Source organism: Electrophorus electricus, chromosome 6, assembly GCF_013358815.1.
Source record: "Electrophorus electricus isolate fEleEle1 chromosome 6, fEleEle1.pri, whole genome shotgun sequence".
Lineage (NCBI taxonomy): Eukaryota > Metazoa > Chordata > Actinopteri > Gymnotiformes > Gymnotidae > Electrophorus > Electrophorus electricus.
Genome location: NC_049540.1, coordinates 5,408,054 through 5,414,385, shown reverse-complemented (window position 1 = coordinate 5,414,385; position 6,332 = coordinate 5,408,054).

Below are 6,332 nucleotides of genomic sequence, written 5' to 3'. Positions count from 1 at the left end.
CAGCTTTAATAGGGTATCAATTAGAACTCATTGAAGATCATTTGCATATCTAAGCAATATGGAGTTTGGATTTATATAATGATCCCAGTGCTGCTTCTGAATTCTCGTCTTTAAAAGACCCAAGATCTCCATTTTTGCTCTTGCCAAACAACATTTGTAAAATTAGTTTTGCTGGACCAAACGGTTAAGGTCTGCAGCATTCAACGTGGCTATTTTCAGGTTGTACTTTTCTCTGAACAGATACTGCACAGATACAGCCTGTTTTCATCAAATAGTTGTTAGATGTGAAATATATTGTCTGCGACCCCGAGAAACCAAAATGCCATCTCTCCATGGCTTTAAAGGGACTCTTTAGAGGAGTGTATAATGACAGATATCGCCTGTATTTGTCTCTGACTTGGAATATCATCTGACTTTTTCAACTAGACCAGAGCTCTGCGAATTAGAAAGATGAATTCATTTGAAAACAGAATACAATGGTTCTACCACTAAGATTTTCTTACTCATCTGTTATATGTAACTCCAAGTGACTAAGGCATCATTTTAGCTGGATTTGCAGAGTGGAAAACAGCATCTTGATATTTCCTGCTGGTCTGCAATAAACTGAAGAGTCTGTATAAATATTTACCTACTGTGACAGTGTCTTGTGAAAACTGGTTACATACAATTTCTTTTTGCTTCAACATTATGTCACTGTCTTCCAGAAATAGCATTGCTTCCACAATGTATATTCCCATTTAGGCAAAAGACACAAAAAAATATTTCTGACAAAAATGATAGCCATGTTGAAGGAATGAACTGCACTGTCAGGAGTGAATATGCAGGCAATGTAGTTTTTGCCTGATACTTAGCCATCCATTTCATTGTACAAAAATCTTATTTAAATGAGCCTTTCATTAGGGATTTTTCTGCTGAAGATAAAGAAGGTAATGCTGAAACTAGAGCTTAGGATAGCAAGCTTATTTCCGTCAACGATGCTCTAGCCATCTCTTCTGGAGCATGCTCTATTAACTGCGACCCGAGAAGCACTGTAATAGATGGATAAAAAGGCTCTGTCAACAACACTCTGTCCTCTTCTTGATCTTACTTGACCTCCCTGTACCTTTCCACCACAGGTTACCAGCACAGCTCAGTTTAAATGCACCATGAAGAAGGAATTTTAAAAATTATGATGGGTTCAAATAGGAATTAATTAATAGAATTTTATAAGAACTCTTCTTCCTTCTGTTTTGGCTTAGATGGGACAAATGATCAATTTCTTTATTTTAGTGACGGAAGTACCAGCCTGAAAAGGGCAGAGTGCTCAGAAAGAAACTTGCATTCAGTGGTGGCTATTCCTAATTAAAACCAATTTAAATAGAAATAAAGTGGAATTATTGAAAAATGAAACTGGCTTTGCCAGCACAGAGATAAGGGGTGAGTGGTAAGAAACAAAGTGTGTTTTGCTATATATGCATCAAAGTCAAAATATTCTGGCTTTTTCATTTAGAGTCTATTCAAATGAGGTGCCAAACATTGGCCTGTTGATTTAGGACAAAGGATTAGTAGTCTACACAGTCTTTGTTCTCTCCCCAGGCTTACGAAAATGTGCATTGTAACATTATTATTTCCATTGATTCCTGTCCAAGCCAATGTCAAGACATTTAATCTTTTATTTATTATTCTTTCTTGCCTCCATGCTTGTTCCAGTTCTCATTTTTCTTCTCAACACCAGTCGATATTGGCCTTGAGAGCCGGCTCTTTTCGCTCAGAACATTTCTTTTTTTTCTAAAACCTGCCCTCTTCTGTGACATGCGACAGATCTGTACTCCCCCCCCCCCCACCCCCGAGTTTGTGGTCAAGTCTTTTGATTTCCAATTAGGCTGTCTCTGAGTGCGATGTCTCTCTGGTTCCTTGCAGGGTTACGGTGTTGACGAGAGGGGTCAGTGCAGCAGCCATACCTCCTCCAAAGGGAGACAAGGTGAGGGAGATGGATGTGTAGGAGTTTGAGTGAACAAAAACAAGAGTGCACATGAAACCCCGCAGAGATCTCAAAAAGATACGGAGAACGCTCCTGAATTAATTGATACGTTTCACTAAAGCCTCTTTGGCGACCTCATTTTGCCACCGCTATGAAAAGTGTAATCCTTTCAAAGCTGTAAAAAGAGTAATCCTTTTCAACAGGGGATCTATTTTTAAAAAGCTATAATTGAACTTCTGCAAGTGCTACCGAACATAAGTGTGCACATTAAATTCATACGGATTCCATAGTTTGCATAGAAAAGTAATACAAATTTACAAAAAAGACAGCTAGCAATGTTTCACCCATTTCAAAAATGCCCATGGAAAATAGTAGCACTTGAGGTCTGACGAGATCTCTACACACTGATGAACCAGTAGTGAGGAAACTTGTCCATAATGGGTCATAAATCAAGTGCGGTAGAGGACTGAGCCTTGAAGGTGACTCATTACCTAGAAATCAAGGCTAATCTCTGAGGAAACTGGTTGTGTGGGCTTCCCAGACATGTGTTCCACCTGGTTCCTGAAACCATGTTCCAAAAGTCACCAGAAACCACCATGTTGTCATTATGCACAAGGGGTATACAGTGAAGTGGAATCTTAATGTTCTGATTTGTGGTTATACAGGTCTGCTTCTATCATCGCTCTCACAAAAAAGACCAAGCATGTTCCAAAGGGAACAAAATGTCTTAATTATGTCAGATTGAAGTTCATGATTTTAAGGCAAACAGGGCATTTTTATCACAGTAGTCTACCCCTCTTCCCTGGAGATAAAATATTACCATTTCAGAAGTTAAACCTTCATAGGACATTCTTCCTGTGTGGTGTTGTACCAGGCTCCAAAGACTAATACATGAATGTATTTGACCTTATAATTGGAATGTCATATACATGAGGTTTCTTCTTTGTTTTTTTTTTTTTGTTTGTTTTTTTATGGAGTGATTAAATGTCCACAGACGCAGGTGGCAAATTTGTGAGATTGATTATATTCATTATATATTATATTAGAGAGCTCTTAATTGGCCACATCATCGGAAGTTTCAGACGAGAAACTCATTGCTGTCCATGCTGGGAAGATTTCCAGAAAATTGTACAAAGAGAGATGCTCGTGTTATAGAAGTATCACGGAAAACCTGATACACGTGCAGTGTTGTGACAAAAACCATCTTTGTGGTAGGTACAGACATGAAAATATGATGTTTATGCAGTTTTGAGTAACAGCTGTCAAAGCTTTGCCCATATCTGCAGGGCTCAACAGGGTTGCAAAAGATTTCATGAGCTGTTTGTGGAACATTTAGTCACACATTTTTATTCAAAAGAGCCGTGGGGCATAAATTATTTGAAACAGGAGTCCCCGGGCTTATGGGTATCGAACGGTGCAGGATGGTTTATCTCCTGAGAGACTTTTCAGTAATGGAGGCCTCAAAGGGCGAGAAAAAAAGCCCACCGAAATCAGGAAAGAGAAAGGTAAGTGCACTGAAGCAATAGAAGTGGAAAGCCAATTAATGATTGGAGATGAAAGGAAGATTAGCAGCTGGGTGGGGGTGGGGTGTTATCGGGAAAGTTGGAGGAAAAAGAGGAAAGCAGTAGAGATGCAGTGATACTACAGACGTGATACACAGATAAGTAAAGTACTGTGGTAAATCAGGCAAGTAATAACAAACAAAAAATAGACAAGGTCTGGTACTACAGAGGGAGAGACTGAGAAGAAATTGCTCCTTGAGCAGTTGCACACAGCTCACAGTGGCAATGAATCATTGTTTAAATCTCACCAAAAACAAGGAAGAAAGAAACAAGTTTCAGACACTGCAGGAGCAGCGGAGAGTGCAATGACTGCGGAAGCTGAGAGAGAAGGATCTACTGGTTGGCGTTTAATTACAGTTCAGAATTTCCCCAATTTATTTCATTACTGCTGCACTGATTTGGACTTGTGATGAATAAAATACTCAAAAGTGCATTTCTATTTTTTTGTCTTTGGGAAAAGTCACTCCACAAGATGTTTTAGTTTGAAGCCACAGTTTGTAAAGCCATTATTGTTAATACAGAATTTATATTATGTGGCTGTAACCTGCCCCCATGATTGCAAGTTCATAAGAATTCTCACAAACTGGATTTCAGATCTGACTTATTAAACATTCTAGGGGCACTCTCACTCATTATCATTACTATGAATTTCTTAGTTGCTTCTTTTACTAAGTGTATATCTGATATCCTACATCAAAGGCTCTGCCTCAGGAAAAAAACTTAATGTATTAATTAATTTATTTTTAAATACTCCCAGCTGTTTTTTTTCAGTGCTGACAAGAATTCAGATTCCCCATGCTTACAGATAATTGATTTTGGCTTAAAAACGTTAGCACACTAAGATTAAATGATTTCATCCTTAAAGGTCTTTTTTTTTCATACCACAAGAGAGCACTCATTTCCCACAGAATGAATCCTTGCAGATTCTGCATAAGGGCTTGAACACAGGCGTGAAAAGAGCTTGTTCACATAGAAGCAAATGTAGCAGCAATGAACACAGCAAATAAGAAATGTTTGAGCTTCTCAGGAGAATCAAGTAAAAAAGAAAAACACACACACACACACACACACACAATTTTGAATGGAAACAGACTTGCAAAGACTTTATAACACTCGACCAAGCATAGGAGCAGAAATATATCTACTTGTACACAGCAATTCCCACGTGGTGCAGTGGAACACTTTTAGTTAATTTCTGTGGCTCCAATCTTAATGCAGTGTTTTGTGTGTGTGTGTGTGTGTGTGTGTGTGTGTGTGTGTGTGTGTGTGTGTGTGTGTGTGTGTGTGTGGTGTAATGACAGTGAGTTCTTGTGTGAGTGTGTGTGTGTGTGTGTGTGTTACGAAAGAGAACAGGAGTTTGGGGGAGGGTAGCACAGGTTCAGCCATAAGTCTGATTTATGCATGGGCTCAGAAGGGTCTTTGAACAGTTTGGAAAGATGGATGGAGGGTTGCTGATATGCTACCTTACAGCCATGCTGTTATTCATGGGTCCGGAGTCTTGGGGGGTGTTATTCCGGACCCTGACTCTCTAACCACAATGCTTATTCCACCTCCTCTCATCCCTGAATCTCAGGAGTTGTTTGTATGGTAGCAGGGGTGTTTCTTTTTTAGCACTTCAAAACACATTTCAGATATAATGTCTAATAAACTTAGCAGTGCAATGTAGACCTTCTTTGGTTATCCTCATAGCCTACATGGTATAGCACTCTCATAAGATAAATCACTGATGATCTTGTACAATATACAACCGCTGTTAAAGGGACGTTAAAGGCACTTTCATCGGCTTTTATGCCGGAGTACAAAGACAGGACCATCAGGCCAAAATTACACATATGCCGCACGCAACTCGAACACCAATGAGTAATGCAAGGTAAAACCGAACTCTGTACACTGTCAAATGAGGCATGTTGTTAGGTGTTTCCGAGGGTAATATTTTATGGATGCAGGACGACTGAGGGGAGGTCTGGATGAAGTCTGCCACTATGACATCTCTTCTGCTTGTGACAGAGCTGTTACATAATGCCCAGCGTTTCGCACACAGCAGGACAGAAGGGAGGCACTATGTCTAAAACCTAAAAGCGAGAAAAGACAGCTTTTTTTGAACCGGCTTGTCTCTCATTCTCCAGCCAGAATCAAACAACAACAGAAAAATGCTGCACTCGGCAGTTGGAGAGAAACCGAGAGAAACTACTACCCTGCTCTCCACTGCGCAAGAGGAAGGGAAAAAACCTCACAGGTTAAGATTCATCCACCCATTAAATTGGTTCTCTGCACAGAATCGTTTGATTATTCAGTGGACGTGACTTGTGTATTTTCTATCACTTTCACAGAGAACATTTGGCATGCTGCGTCTCTCTTGACACTTTTCCTTCCTCTTGCCAATTGTATGCTGTTGTATTCACCGAGAGGAGTCCTTCAGGCTATCACATAATGCTTCGTATTGCCGGCTAATCTTTGGTTTCATGAATGTGCTGGGCTGGGGAGAAGTGCTGTCTTCACTTTGTGTTTTAGAAGAGGACAATGCAACTTTGGTTGGAACTGTTTAGTAAGCAATTTTTTTGGAATTATCTGGCATCTTGGGATCTGCCTTTCAGAATACATATTAATAGTCTGAAGTACTCTTTAGTCTGTGGTTTAATAGAGCAGAAAGTTGAAGTTCTCGAGAGTTGTCAAGTGTCTGTCAAGAACCTGCTTTAAAGAGGCTTTTTTCCCCTTGCCATTCTCGACGATGGTGCCAGCAGTTTCGCAGTAAACATTTCAAAGGCATTGTATACCCTTTAAATAAAGAACACTCATTTCATGCACTCCTC